The 15676-nt window shown below is 36.1% G+C and overlaps 1 protein-coding gene across 1 annotated transcript in view; it reads left to right on the top strand.

The window, feature by feature from the left end:
* Window positions 1-15676, top strand: part of LOC129253100 (uncharacterized) — a 146105-nt gene that overhangs the window by 20958 nt on the left and 109471 nt on the right. The window contains exon 2 of the mRNA XM_054891346.1: window positions 12045-12149. The gene's annotated coding sequence lies outside the window, so the exon portion shown is untranslated. The remainder of the gene's footprint in view (window positions 1-12044; window positions 12150-15676) is intronic.

Genomic DNA, 15676 nt, shown 5'->3' on the forward strand with positions numbered 1-15676 from the left:
TCATCCGCGGACCGTTTTATTGATAATGTCTCGTTCATATTTGAGCAGAAGTTATGTGCCTAAAAAATTTCCCTTCCTAATATTTTGTTGTTGCTATTGTAGCCGTCGTAGCTCATTGGGTTCGTGACAATTATTCGGAATTCGGGGTACGTAGGCTTGAATCTCCAAATATCTGCCGTTCGGAGTCTACTTAAAACTGTGAGTCACTCCATTTGTGAAACAACGTCAAAACGCACACCCCAAAGAGGAGGAGGAGCTCGTCCAAACATCTAAAAATGGTTTAAGTGCCAATTATATATATATTTGTGGTATTGTGATACTTAATTGTAACATCTTCTGTCTTCGGAGGCTTTTTCGGGGTTTTTCTTTTTTTTTTATTAAAATATTTCGCTTTTCCTGATAGACTTCGTGCAACTATTTCTACACCTACACCAGTTTTTGACTAAGTAAAAAAAAAAATGATTTAGAGTGATGTAAATTTTTATTTTGACCTCTATTCGCACGATTGCTTGCTGTTTATATACCGCGGGTGTCCAGTTCGTACGACAAAAGTTTTAAATCTTCTGTTAAATCTCAGGGGAGGGTCAAAATGTACTGAAAAGTTATACTTTCTGCAAAAATTCATTAAAAATTTTACAAACAAACCAGAATCGAAAAATATTTACATTTTCTTTTGCTTAAAAGAAGCCTTTTCAAAACTTAGGAGCATTTTTTTTAAATTATTAACTGGCTTGCAAAAATCTCTGAAAGCATAAAAGCTACAAGAAAAATAAGACCAAATTCAATTCTGATTCAAAATTCTTAATAAGAAGCGATATTGCAAACCGAAATCTAAGACCACTAAACGAGAGCTCAGAGGCAAAAAAAAAAGTACACAGTGCGTCGTTTAGGAAGAAGTCTGGCTCCAATAGTGATACTAAAGCTCCTCAAACTCTCAAGAAACACTGAATTATGTAATCTCTTTAAAAACAAAGCAGGGGCCTCCCAAGCAACGAACAAATTTAAGATTTCTTTGTCTTAAAGGCTTCGCAATTTCTCAAAGAATTTCTTCTCCAACTTTAAATGTGTTCAGCACATCAGTCGAAATTTGATTGATGTAAACGCCAGTTAAGTAATCACTAACCACTCACCACTCTAAATACAGCCCTACCTGGCAGCCAAAGAGCCAATGGGAGTCACTTCTCTGCGCGGATAGTGACGATATATTTTAAACTAGAACATGAAATATTAAGGAAAAAATACCTTCAATTTGTAATGCAATACTTTTAAATGAAAATACTTTTAATACAATGTAATGCAATACTTTAAAAAAATTTCTGTAAAATAAAATCAATATCAAATATTGCTTAAACTGATATCCGTAAAATCACAAAATTCGCTTTAAAAATATACATATATATTTTTGTTAAAAAACATTATATATGCATAATGAGCAAAACAGTATATGAGCATAATTCAATCAATTTACACATCATTAATCAAACACTTAATGCGCCTCCCTGTTGGCTTTTCAAAGTCAAGCAAAACATACCGTCAATGAATCAAAGCTGCCACATGACTGTTTGGCTCTCAAATTTTCAAATTTCCATAACTCATTATGACTTTCATAAATTCGTATTCATTGCATTTAAAGGTCACAAGAACAAGAATTTTAACTGAATTTTATACTGCTCTCCCAAACTCATACCAACACTATTACAGCTACCACCCGCCTGTTGCTATATGGCCCTCTACCAATTGACGCTGGCTAAGATATCGTCTTCAAAAGCCATAACATTTTTTATCTCATTCTTCTAGTGGCATAAAATAGCACCCTAAGACAAATATTTGAAAGCTGGTTAGCCGTAATTGGCAAGCTTATTTGCAAGCTCATTCGTTTTTATGGCACCACCCTCCGCCCAGTTGTTTATCCCAATCCCAATAATGGGAAAATAATCTTTCGAAATCTAGGTGGAAAAAATGTTGGCGAAATTTTATTCTTAAATAAACGTACAATCTCGTATGTCATGTGAAATGATATTGGCTTATTAATAAAATAAGAAAAAGTGAAGAAATAAATGAGGGCTGACAAAATTTAGTAATAAACAGAAGGAGAAAAGAAGGAAGTTAAAAGATGAGCTAGAAAATGAAAATGAATATATTTAAACTCTAAACAATCTTCATATGCATATTTGCATATAATAGATATATATTTTATACGCATATTCTATCAAAAAATTACTGCGAATAGAAAATTGAAGAAGTCTCTTTAAAAGGATGGTCGAAACTAACAGTAAAACGGGATCAAAGGGTAAATATAGAATATTATCTATTTGTTATGAGACTTTTGAGAGATCGAATCTTTCGAACAAAGCCAGATTTTTGGATAAAGAACTCCTGAATTTTAACACGAAAACGCATCGTCTGCCCAAGAACCCAACACTGGGATCGAATTTTTAACTTTTGTTTTTCGGCAAAGGTTTTGCTAGTTCCACTTACTTTTTTGAGACTTTCTAAATTTAATAGCACTCACCTTTTCGCCAGAGTGCCTACAGTTTTCGAGATAATGGCACTTGAAAATTTGCTTATATTTTCACTTTTTTGTAAATAACTCTCTCAATTTTACAATTATTTTGCTAAAATTTTGCGAGTGACTGTTTCTTAATATTATGCATAAATATCGAAATTGTATGTGTGTTAGCTACCATGCAACTGGCTTTTCAGATATGTGGTTTTGCGCTATAACTTCTACAATTAAGCAGGTAGGAATATTAAATTTAGTACCATTTTTATTTATCATTTAGATCGGATTATTATAACATACAGCTCCCATACAACTGAAGTGATGCTACTTTTTTTTTAAATAAATTTTAAGATTTTATGAATAAGTTCATGCGGTTTTACAACAGATGGCGTAACTTGATTATTATTCCATCGATCCACATTTCCAAACATTCATTGGAGAGCTACTGTCGTAAGGCACAAACGTCAGTATAAGTTTTTTATTTGAAGCGTAAACAACAATATTTTTACCACACTTGAAAATGTCGAATTTTGTGCCAAATAATGTGTTTTTGCGGGGAATTCTTCTTCATTATTTTAATATGAAGAAAAAAGCAGCCGAAAGTCATCGTATCTTGGTGGAAGTTTATGGTGAGCATGCTCTAGCTGAGCGAACGTGCCAGAAGTGGTTTGCACGCTTTAAAAGTGGTGATTTTGGCTTGGAAGACGAAGAACGCGAGGGTGCGCCGCCAAAGTTCATGGATACCGAATTGGAGGAATTGCTCGATCAAGATCCGGCTCAAACGCAAGAAGAGGTTGCAAAAACTTTGGGAGTTGATCAATCAACCATTTCCAAACGTTTAAAAGCCATGGGAATGATCCGAAAGGTAGGCCATTGGGTGCCGTATGAATTGAAGCCAAGAGACGTTGAACGCCGTTTTATGGCATGCGAACAACTGCTTCAACGGCACAAAAGAAAGGGTTTTTTGCATCGAATTTGACTGGCGATGAAAAGTGGGTCAATTACGACAATCCAAAACGTCGAGCAACGTATGGATACCCTGGCCATGCTTCAACATCGACGTCGGCGCAGAATATTCATGGCCTGAAGGTTATGCTGTGTATCTGGTGGGACCAGCTGGGTGTTGTGTATTATGAGCTACTGAAACCGAATGAAACGATTACGGGGGATGTCTACCGACGACAATTGATGCGTTTGAGCCGAGCACTGCGAGAAAAACGGCCGCAATACGCCGATAGACACGACAAAGTTATTTTGCAACATGACAATGCTCGGCCACATGTTGCACAAGTGGTCAAAACATACTTAGAAACGCTCAAATGGGATGTCCTACCCCACCCGCCGTATAGTCCAGACCTTGCGCCATCCGATTACTATCTCTTCCGATCGATGCAACATGGCCTGGCTGACCAGCACTTCCGTAATTACGATGAAGTCAAAAAATGGATCGATTCGTGGATTGTGGCAAAACCGACCGAATTTTTCACAAAGGGAATCCGTGAATTGCCAGAAAGATGGGAAAAAGTAGTAGTAAGCGATGGACAATACTTTGAATATTAAATTTGTAACCATTTTACGTCAATAAAGTTTCAAATTTCGAAAAAAAACCGCACGAACTTATTCATAGTCCTATGCAAAAAAAGGCTTAGGAACGGAAACTGTAGATTTCACATTCATCCATTCCCATATGTAACTTTATACAAATTTACAAGTGACGTTAGCTTGAAAACTGGAGCCTATCTGGCAAAACAGAGCACGTCATTGAATTTGGAAGGCCCCAGTTGAGTAAAATCAACATAAACAAATGAACATAAAAAAAGCCAAGCACAATGTAAGCAATGGGAGACGGCATCATCTCGTCTGCATCATGACGGCAGATGGTGGAGCAGATGAATATGTCAAATTCTGACTAAACAAAGCAAGGGCGGCATTTGGACGAATTCATACAGTACGGGAAGTTTGCAAATCTCCAGGCGCACTAAACTACGAATATTCGGGTCATGCGTAAAGCCAGTATTGTTGTACGGAGGCGAAACATGGCTGGTACAATCCTTCATCAACAAATGCCTTCGCATCATCTGCAGAATATTCCGGCCAAATACCATCAGTAACGACGCACTGTGGAGATTAATGAACGAGGAACCCATCCTTAGGCAAATAAAACGCAGAAAGTGGCGTTGGATAGGTCACACGTCGAGAAAACCACCAGATAGCATCTCGAGAATGGCACTATACTGGAATCCGCAAGGGAGTAGAGGTCGCGGTCGACCAAAAAAAAAACACTTGGAGATGGTCGATGCTGCACGAACTAGCAGATGCCGACATCTCATGGGACGGTGCAAAAACAACAACACGAAACCGTGTACGATGGAAGAGTCTTGTCGAGGTCCTATGCTCTCGAGAAGAGTGATCAAGGGGGAAAAAATTGTAGTAAATAAATAAATAATAAAATAAATATTTTGTGTTTTGGTGACCCATTGCCAGTTTTTTGAGCAAAATATTTTGCCACTGAAAATTATCATATTTTTGGTTTAAAACTAAAATAAATCAGAGATTAAGTACAGGCTCGTCTTTCCGATAAAGCTAAATATCTAGGAGTAATCTTGGATAAGAAATTGACCTGGAAGACACACGTTGCACTGAAGGTGAATCGCGCATTAAAGATTTCTCAGCCTTTGGTAAAACCTGGGCTCTGAAACCTGATGTGGTCCCATGAATATACACAGCACTTATCAGACCAATAATCACTTACCCTTCTGTGGTCTGGTGGCGACGGACCATGCTTACGTCACACTCCGGGAACTATGCAGGCTGCAAAAAAGTGTATGATTATGCATTACGGGTGCCAGAAGTACAACCTGCGGCGATGCTCTAAATGCTATGTTGGATTTGCCCCCCTGGATCTTAAGATACAAAAGGAAGCAAAAGAAAGCAATGCGTAGACTCCATAAATATGATTTCTGGCACGAAGACCGAACTTCGGGACACAGAGAAGTCTTTAAGATGCTATCTGAGCAGTATCCACCGTTTTTGGCACCTGAAGACCACCTGACACCCATATATTCATTTGGAAGGAAATTTGATGTCAGATTGCGTGAGCAATGGATCAATCCAGAATGCATTCAGGGAGGTTTGACGGATATTTTCTTTACCGATGGGTCCAAGTATGAAATAGGGTCTGGAGCCGGATGGTAATAAGTATCACTTTGCTATGGGCGGCATGGCAACTGTTTTCCAAACGGAAATTTTTGCCATCCTGAAAGTAGCCGAATGGACAATCGAGATGAAATGAAGCGGAAGCAGATTGGAGTTTTCAGTGACAGTCTAGCTCCAGTGAAGGCGATCGCGAAGCAAACCTCGAAGATTGTTCAAGAATGAAAGAAGAAACTTAATTTTGTCGCAAGACAGTACAGGCTTGTACTTATAAGGGTTCCAGAACACTCCGGTGTACAGGGAAATCAAATTGCCGATGAATTGGCCAATCGTGGATCAGCGGTTCCCCCAGAGGGGCCAGAGCCAATAATTGGAATCAGTTCCGCGGTAATCATGAACTGGATCAGCGATTATGTATGCAATTTACATAAAGAGCGATGGTCCGGTCTAGAACGCTGCAGAGCTGCAAAGTGTTTTGTGATAAGTCCGAACAGAAAACTGTCAAACTTTCTACTAAAACTTAGAAGGAAAGACGTTCGGTTGATGGTCGGTATTATTACAGGACGCAACCCATGGGCTCAGCATATGACTACGATTGGGATCATTGAGGGCCCAATGTGCCTGGCATGCTTGGGGGAGGCGGATAGCACTGAGCACTTTCTCTGTGAGTGTCCTGCCTTTACTAGAGCACGGCTACGAGTTTTGGGTTCCGATGTCGTGAGAATGAGTAATATTCGTTCTCTAAAACTGGAGGATATTTACAGATTTGCCAAAGAAACTGGAAAACTCTTACAGGACTGACTGCCTTTGTCTCTGCCTGTATTTTTTCTTATCTCTTTTTTTAATACTTTTCTCCTTTCCTCCGAGACTATCCACCCTCTTTCCAGAGCTCTGAATACAATGGAATTTTTATCCTGAATATTTTAGGAGCCACAAAACCTCTCGGTGCTCCTTGGCTCGACCTTTTCAGGTTTCAATTTTCAAGTATGATACCTGTAATTTTTTCGAATTGAATGGTAAAACATGCACAGCTGAGGTAGTGTATGTGAAATATGGTATCTACATATGTACATATGTGAAGTATATGAGAGCTGAAGGAATTTCTCAAAATTTTAATAAAAAAATTAAACTGAGAAACAAATAATAAATTTATACGCTAAAAAATGTGAAATAAAATAAATACGCGGCCATACGATCACTAATTTTTACCGACTAAATAACCTAATATATAATACTGCACCAACGCACTGCGTAACACCGTTTTGTAAGCTGTTGTCAAAAATAGTAAACGTGCTCCAATTTAGCTGAAACTTAGTATGCGTTACTTCCACTTAGCAAAGAAGGAGCATAAAATAGGGAACAGATTGACACACGCATATCCTTTTGCGGGCGGAAATTTTAAGTGCTATAGGTTTTTGATGAAATTCGGTTTAAACCTGGGTTTTACCCTAAAAAGTAAATAAATCTCAATTATGGTGATAGGCCTACTGCCATGCTCACCACATCAGGTTTTGAAAGGGAGAGCGATTCGAATGAAGGTGCCTCCATTAGTTTATTTTAAATATTTATATTCAAAGACTTTCGAGTGTAATTACTTACAATTACTTACTTCTTTACACAATTGCAAGACCCCTTTGGAATTGAGCGATTTCATGGGAAGTGATCCAATTATTTCGGTCATTGGAGTAAATTTAGCTGAAAATTCATTTGTTTGGGAGCTTGAGAATTATAAAAAGATAACTGCAAATTTAGAAAAAATGTATTAACTTTTAAATGCATTCGATGTTGGAAATTTTGAGTAAGGAGATCGTTCAAATCAAATATCTTTGGTTTTCTTTAATATTTTTATAATTTCGTTTTTTCTTTTCTGGAAAAAATATACTCTCTAAATACATTTGGTGCATGCAGTTCAAGAAGCGATGAACTTTGTTGTCGAAAACCGATGGAGAGGCAGATCTATATGTGTCTGCAACGACAGCCAAGCTGCGCTTATGGCCCTAGACAGGCCCCCAACCACATCAGGGGTAGTCCGGTAGTCCTGTAAGTCCGGGCTGAACTATGTCGGTAGACATAATAGCCTGATGCTAACATGGGTCCCGGGACACGTAGGTATCGCGTGTAACGAGACCTCTGACTCCTTAGCTAAGATAGCCTCTGAAGCCAACTTCTTTGGCCCAGAGGCCGTTTTGCCACTCCCTTCTGCAGCCATCACAGCCGCGGTTAGCAAATAGGTAACTACGACCCATAAGCGGGCTTGGCAGGCTGGGAGAATCTGCAGATGGACTAAACTGATGTTACCTGTCATGTCCGATCGACTGTCGCAAACCCTTCTGTCATTAAGCAGAGAGGAGTGCAGACGGGTTGTTGGAGTAATGACCGGCCACTTTCTGTGGCCGAAGCACTTGGAAAGGTTGGGCACCTCAGACAGTGTACTCTGCCCAGCTTGTGAAGAGGAAGATGAGACGGCGGACCACTTCCTGTGCGTCTGCCCCGCCTTCGCTCGAATCAGGTTTGAGGTATTTGGGACTGATGTGTTAAGAAGCGCCCATCTTGGCTCCTTCGCACCACAAGATTTACTCAGATTAAATACATTTTTTTGGAAAAAAAATTTGGGAAACCATTTTTCTGTTGTGAACACTTCCCCCTCATATTTTGTATTATTAGCTCAGCAATCCCTGAAAGTTTCATAGTGGGATTCCATTAACTTTCCGAGCTATAAATACGTACAGCGAAGCAGTGAAAATTCTCTGTTTGTGCTCACTAATGTAAGCAACGACAATCGATCCATTTGCAAATGGCCGAAATATGACAAAGTACGTGTGCAGGCGCTACGCAAGATCAATATTGTATACTGATTTTTCAAATAAACCAGTTTTCAGAAAAATGTAAAAATCAAAATACGTGAGCCATTCAACACGTAAGTGCTCAATTAGTAAAATTGATATTATATATTTAAAGAAAGTTCACATAGTTTTTTATTTTAAGTTCAAACATCAACTTGATACTATTTTGCTCGCTCTCACCAAGATAGTACCAGTAAAATACTAGTAGTAAACACGAACTACAATATAATTCTACTTGTAATGCAAAATATATATATATCTAATGGCGGGTGGGCGAATGGGTTGGTGCGTGACTACTGTTCGTTTCCTCCAAAATCACGACGCATATTACAAAAAGGAAAAGAATCTCCAGAAGAAGCTCGGCCAAACAGCCAAAACGGGTGTACGCGCCTATTATTTATATATATATATATATAAATGAATCTAATTGGCCCGAAAGGGTACATTTCTAGTGAACTCAAAACCACGACCAGTACGCATTTGCTCTCTCCTTCATAAAGAAAAATGAATAGAAAAAAGTACATATATATTATTTAATACTACATATTTTATGGAAAAATATAACATAATTTACATCTAATTTACTTCAAAACAAAAAATAAAAATAAATAAAAATCAACTTTATCTTCCAGCCATACCTCATACCTTTTTCTATTACAAACCTCCTCCTTACACTCCGCCACCATCGTTATGCAGTAGAAAGTCGAAAACGAACTATACCGACCCACAAATTTAATTAACTTGTTAAGATTTTCCCTGCAGGGCTTTAGAACATAGACCACATTTTTTACCTGTGTATATCCAATCATGGTAAGGATGAGGTAATGTGTGAACTAAACGAGTATGCAGCGCGAGTTTGTTTATAAGCACGCACTATAATATGCATATAAATATGTGTGTATGTTTTAGCTGTAGGGAAATATGCGGAGCATAACAATCGTATAATTAGTTCTGCTTAAATGAATAAACAAACTTAAAAAAACACGAAAATTAAAAAACAAACACTGCGAGCTCATTAATATAAATATGTACAGGTGGCGCAAAATTAATAACCCTTTTGGTTTTGAATAAATTTCCGTCATGCCCTCTTGGAAAGGCTTCCTCTTATTTCAGAACAAATTCTAAAGAAAAAGTACTCAAAAGAACCAGAATACAACATACCAAGAATTGATAAAGTCCTTGGTATTTTCTCTTCTTGAAACTCATCTTTCTTGTCACATCAGAATCAAGACTTTGCCTCTGGCGTTGCGCTTTCTCATTCAGCGTTTTACACAATGCTTCCGCGAATAAGAAAATATCCCAGAAGGAGAACGAAAAATGCATGGATGTAAATTCTGTCCTCGGAATTTAGACAGAAATTATACCCGCCGTAGCCGAATGGGTTGGTGCATGACTGCCATTCGGAATTCAGAAAGAACGTTGGTTCGACTCTCGGTGAAACACCAAAAATAAGAAAAACATTTTTCTAATAGCGGTCGCCCCTCGGCAAGCAATGACAAACCTCCGATCTTGGCCATGGAGTTTTTATGTTTGTTTTTCCTTGCACAATGTTTTTCTTCTTAATACCTCTTTTAGTTTCGAAAACTTGAAAGTTATAGAAATAAAAAATATACAAATTCATTAGCCCTGAACTTTTTAGCTTACTAAAGTGATCAAAGGTTTCCCATAAATAGTAATTTATGGACTCTTTTGTAAATTTTCTGTAAAATTGAATAAACTGTTTTTTATAAGTAACCTGGTGCATTTAGGGTAAACTAGGACAGTTCTACAGCAAATATTGAGTGATTTCGACTTCTAGTGCATCACTCGAAAGGTAGTTTTTCACTTCTTGGTAAATAAACGCATTCGTGGTAATTTTTTCATCCAATATGTTTACTTTGATTCCAGAAATTATAACTTTTATAATAAAAATATTGATAGAATTGTAAAACATTATAATGCAGACCATTTAAGCTTCACATCTTCTATCATATGACGTGATTTTTGGGAAATTTTTTTTAAAAAACATATTTAATTGATACCACCCTCGCTTTTTGAACTGATTCAGTTCACTTATTGTATATTCTGTCAAAAAAATATCGGGAATTGTTCTTTTAAAAAGCGTGCGTGTAATGTGTAATATGTCTAAATTTTTTTTGCTGGGATGTTGGTACAACTGCCCTCTATAGTGTCGCCGAGTTTGAGCGTGATCTGTCAATTATCTTGTTTTCGGCATTTAATTACATCATAGGCTGGAAGGCGTGGAAGATTTGCCCCGATCTGGTCGCCCATCAACGTCTTTAAAGGATTGAAACGTCAAACGTCGAAAAAGTCAAGGAAATGGTGCTGGAAAACCATCATTTAAGTTTGAGGGGGTAGCTCGTGACCTTAGCGTATCTCAATTGGACATGAGACGCGTGCTGCCCCACTCGTTCGAAGAGAGTTGAATTTCTTTCAAAAAATGCATTGACTGAAGACATGTTTGAGCAAGTGAATTCGGACCCAACGTTTATCCAGCACATCAAACAGATGATGAGACGTGGGTATATGAGTTTGGCATGCAAACCAGCCAACAGGCGGCTGAATGGCGCTATCCACATGAGCCGAAACCCAAAACACCACGTCAAAGTCGGTCAAAAGTGAAAGGCATGCTATTCTGTTTTTTTGATTATCATGGTTTTGTGCACTTGGAATTCGTTCCAAATGGTTCTACGGTAAATAAAGAATATTATTTGGAAGTTATGCGACATATGAGAGAGAACGTGCCTAGAAAGCGGCCCAATTTGTGGAAAGAAAACTCATGGATTTTGCCCCATGATAATCCACCGTCTCACAAGGCTCATATTGTGAACGCTTTTTTGACCAAAAAACTCGAAAAGTATCATCGAACAACCACCGTATTGACCGAATTTAGCCCCTTGAGACTTTTTTCTTTTCCCAAAACTTAAATTGCCACTAATTTTAGAATGTTGCGCATTGATGTCTCTTAAAAATAGTTTTGATTTTACACAAAAATTATTTATACATTCTATTTTTTCAAATAAAACTTCGCATGTGACATTTTTTTCTCTCATGATATTTATGTTGCTTCTATTTCAGTTTACACAACAAGAGTAAAAATGTTTTTAAATCAACAGAAGTATTCAATGCATTTCTTTTCATACATATGTATAACCACAACAAACTTAAAAAAATATGTAGCAGAATAAATTATTATATATTATTAAATTAAATAAAAATATATTTAAATACTTAAATATAAGTAAGATTTTAGGGGGCAAAAGCCAGTGCGTTATAAATCCCTTTAAAAATATTTGTCAAAATAAATAAAAGTTTCTAAATAAGAAGCTGCGTTTACATGATTTTGCATTCGAATAAAATTTGTTTACATACATTAATTTTAATTGATTTCTTATGAAAATATGCTAAAACTACGTAATTTTATTAACTTTTAATATCTTGTCCGCCGTCGATCTTTTGGAGGAAATGCCCATATGTATAAATATAAGTACATTTCTTATCCTTCTTGAATGCTACAAAGACCTTTAAAATATGTTTTTCTTTAGTTTCAGGTTGATGAAATAAATTAAACGCTTTTCTTACTCTTACGCATCATTGGATTTCCTCAAACTTAAGTGCTTAGTCCCATCAAAAGCGTCATTCAAATGTAGGTGAGTAGCAAAATGAAAATGTATCTGATACAGCAGTGCAGTGCATGAATATAATAATGAGGCGATATTGAAATACTCTTTATTGTAGAAAAAATATAATGAGCTATAGTTCTACGTATTCGAAATTTTTTTAAAACTTCTGATGAAAATGTTTGAGATGTAAAAGTTTTTTTTTAAATTGCACAAAGTAGGGGTTTTGTAAGGATATTTTTGAAATTTGTTATGAAAATGTTTTTTTCTTTCACGAACTTTTTTTAATTTTCACAAAGGACATTTAATGTTATGACATTGTAATGAAAATTTATTTTTTATCAAGTTATTATTCATTTTTACAAAGCTTGAAACTTGGTTTTTTATGGTTTTCGTAGGAGAATTAACTATATTTTCATAAAAAATTATTAGAATTAATCAAGAAATAAAGAAATTGTTAAAACTTGTGGCCTGTCCAATACCTAGATCGAAGGCTGGATACAAAGCAAAAATTTTATTACTGACCTGCTTGTTTACTGTAAAGCGATTCAATGTCAACTGAAGTATTTATTTTGGTTATTATAGCAATTTTTTCTGGAAACTGTTTCATATGTAAGCTGAAGTGTAATAAGAAGTCAACTCAATTTTTTTTTTTTTTAATTTTTTTGCAAATTTAGACTTTTTTAAAGTGAAATATGTTCGGACCTTTTTATTATTTTTATAATTTTATTTTGATTTCTTTTTTAATTTTTCAGGGTAAATTATATTTTTTAAAAACAATTTAAGTTTAAAATTTTTTTTAGTTTTTTTTGCCATTATTGACATTGTCATACCTCCCATCATATTTTTTCTTATTTTGTTTTTTGCATAAATATGCTCATTATTATGCTCAGTAGCCCTTGAAAGTTTCATCGTGGTATTCCCCTATAACCTTTCGGGTTATATTCGATTGCGTACAGCGATTTTGCACTGGTTTTTCACTAATTCCGGTATGACTTTTTAATTTAACTTTAACTAACGTTCCTAGTTTAAATTTAATAATCTTAAAGTAATAAGGGGGGGTGGCGAAAAATGTATCACCACATCCGAAGATTTAAAATTTTTTTTAATGGCGTTGTACTTTTATCATATTTGACACTTGTGATTTAGACAGTTGCAGAACAGACCAGCAGTAAAGGTCAAAATAAAGATTTCCGTCATTCAAAACCTTTTTTGTTTATGGACTTAGTAAAAAGTTTTCAGCAACAAAATTGGATGATTAATTTTGCTCCACCTTGTAGAATGTGTACTATTGTTTGTGGCCACATTTGCTAGAGCTGCTCAGCCTTGTATTGGAATGGTATGGATTGTTTGGAGCTAAGTTTGGAGCCACTAGAACTGAGCAACTTTAACGTTTGCTTAGGATTTTAAACGGCTTAATGGAAATGGGAGGCTTCTTACTCAGGTCACCTAGAAATCATTTCCGTTACTGTTTTCCTTTTTAAGTTATACCGCGAGTTAACGTATTCAAATGGTAAATTTTTAGTGCTCATAAATCACTCATCACAAAAACCAATCAACTAAACAAAGAAATTTAAGCGAATGGAAATTGAATAATCTAAGAAAAGTGGCTTACAATGGTTTCCACAACAGCTTTAGAATTTGCTGGTAACTGGTAACTTTCAGTCTATTAAAACTGCATGTATTTATTTTTTCTCTTTATGCTACAAAAATGTGCTTGAAAAGTACTAAAATTTGTTTAGGAATGGCATAGCTGTCTGATATTCCAACAAATTGAGCACCTGAGGGCTCTCAGCGCAGTACAACAAAGCATAACTAATTCACCATTCATTTTTAAAATGCTATAATTTATTCTTCATACAATCCATGCTGCAGGTAGACTAAGAATACTGAAGCATTTGTCCTAGGAATACTGTAGCCACTTAGTCTATGAAGACAGCAACAAAATAAAAGAACAACATTTAAAATAAAAACGCCCTCTTGAAAGGAGGAGCAGGTTAATGGCTAACTTTTATGCGAGAGCAGGTTACACTTCGGTAGTTTATTGCACTGCCCTTAGAAATGGAATTGCTAGTGAAAGGAATGGAGGAAATGCAAACTCAAAACCGCACAGTTGTATGTATGTATATATGTACATACCCTGCAGGAAAATGAACTAGTGTCGCAATGGACTAGTGAATATAGAACGATTACCTTGGGCGATACAATCAAGACCTTTCGAAATTGATAAGGTTCCGGCACAGGATTATGGTAGAGGAGACAAAAAAAAACAAACATTTGCATGTATCGGCGATTTGAATTCAAAGTTTTCATCTTTTTGCACAGTCCCAACCTTCAGTACATCAGTAAAGGAAAGTGTATGATTCTTACATTTTAGAGATATATGTTCCACATCTCTGCATCAAAATCAATAAGGAACATATTAGTGGAATATTTTAACCATTTAACTCCTCAATAGAGGGATGTTTTTTGTCTCTTAAAGCGTAAAAAATACTCAAATAGAGAAATGAAATCGATTAAAATGTACTACAAATATATTTGCTGAAATTAACTTGATTGCCAGAAATAAGTCAAAACGAAAAAAGTGTAAGAGTTTATTTAACAGCCTACCGTCGCACATCCCATCGTCGAATTGCTTCATATTTGCACGCAATGATAAATTCTTTATCAATATCAATTATCAGCTGACAACAAGAGAAATATTGTGGAAACAAATTTTTTTATTATAATCTGGTAGATGGTTAATGGTTAATGGTAGTAAAGGGTTAAGGGGGTGGTAGGGTTTAGCGCTAAAAAAAACACTTTTTTTTGAATTTTTTACAGAAATATGGCTTAAGATACTTTAATAAAATCAGTTTCATGTTATTGTACATCTTTTCAATAAGTTTTTAAAAATATGAATAATAAAATATTGACAAATAAGCCCATGGCAGAGTTTTTTTGGAGATATGTTTTTCGAGAGGTGCTCTGCGGTGCTAATCGGCATTCGTCGTAGAATCATCTGAAACCAAAAAAGTCGAATTTTTCAGTTATGACGTAATGCTCCCGCCCCGCCCCCCCCCCCCCCCCCCCCCTATGAATACAATTTTTTTTTTTTCATTTTTGTAGTTTTGGTGGCAAAAAAACGTAAAACGAGCATTTTTGGCGAAAAAGTTCGCCATATTTGTAAGTGAAAAACAACCTTAAAAAAAAAAAAATAAAAAAAAACATTGTGGGGGGGAGGCGAAAAAGTTCGCCATATTTGTAAGTAAAAAACAACCTTAAAAAAAAAATAAAAAAAAAACAGTGTGGGGGGGAGGTATTTTTGATTTAGAAAACGTGTGCCAAATTTGAAAAGAATCGGTTGAATAGTTTCGGAGTTGTGATTGGCACCGACTTTTAAGAAGTCGTTTCGGGAAAAACGCGTTTGAAAAAATGACTCTGAAAAATTATCGATGCTCCGCATTCGAGGTAGAGTGCCTACAAAGGCTATAACTTTGAGAGTTCTGCTCCGATCCACTTAAAATTTTGACACAACATTCTTGAAATGATTTACTATAAGATGAGTGAAGAAAAAA

Source organism: Anastrepha obliqua, chromosome 1, assembly GCF_027943255.1.
Source record: "Anastrepha obliqua isolate idAnaObli1 chromosome 1, idAnaObli1_1.0, whole genome shotgun sequence".
NCBI classification, from domain to species: domain Eukaryota; kingdom Metazoa; phylum Arthropoda; class Insecta; order Diptera; family Tephritidae; genus Anastrepha; species Anastrepha obliqua.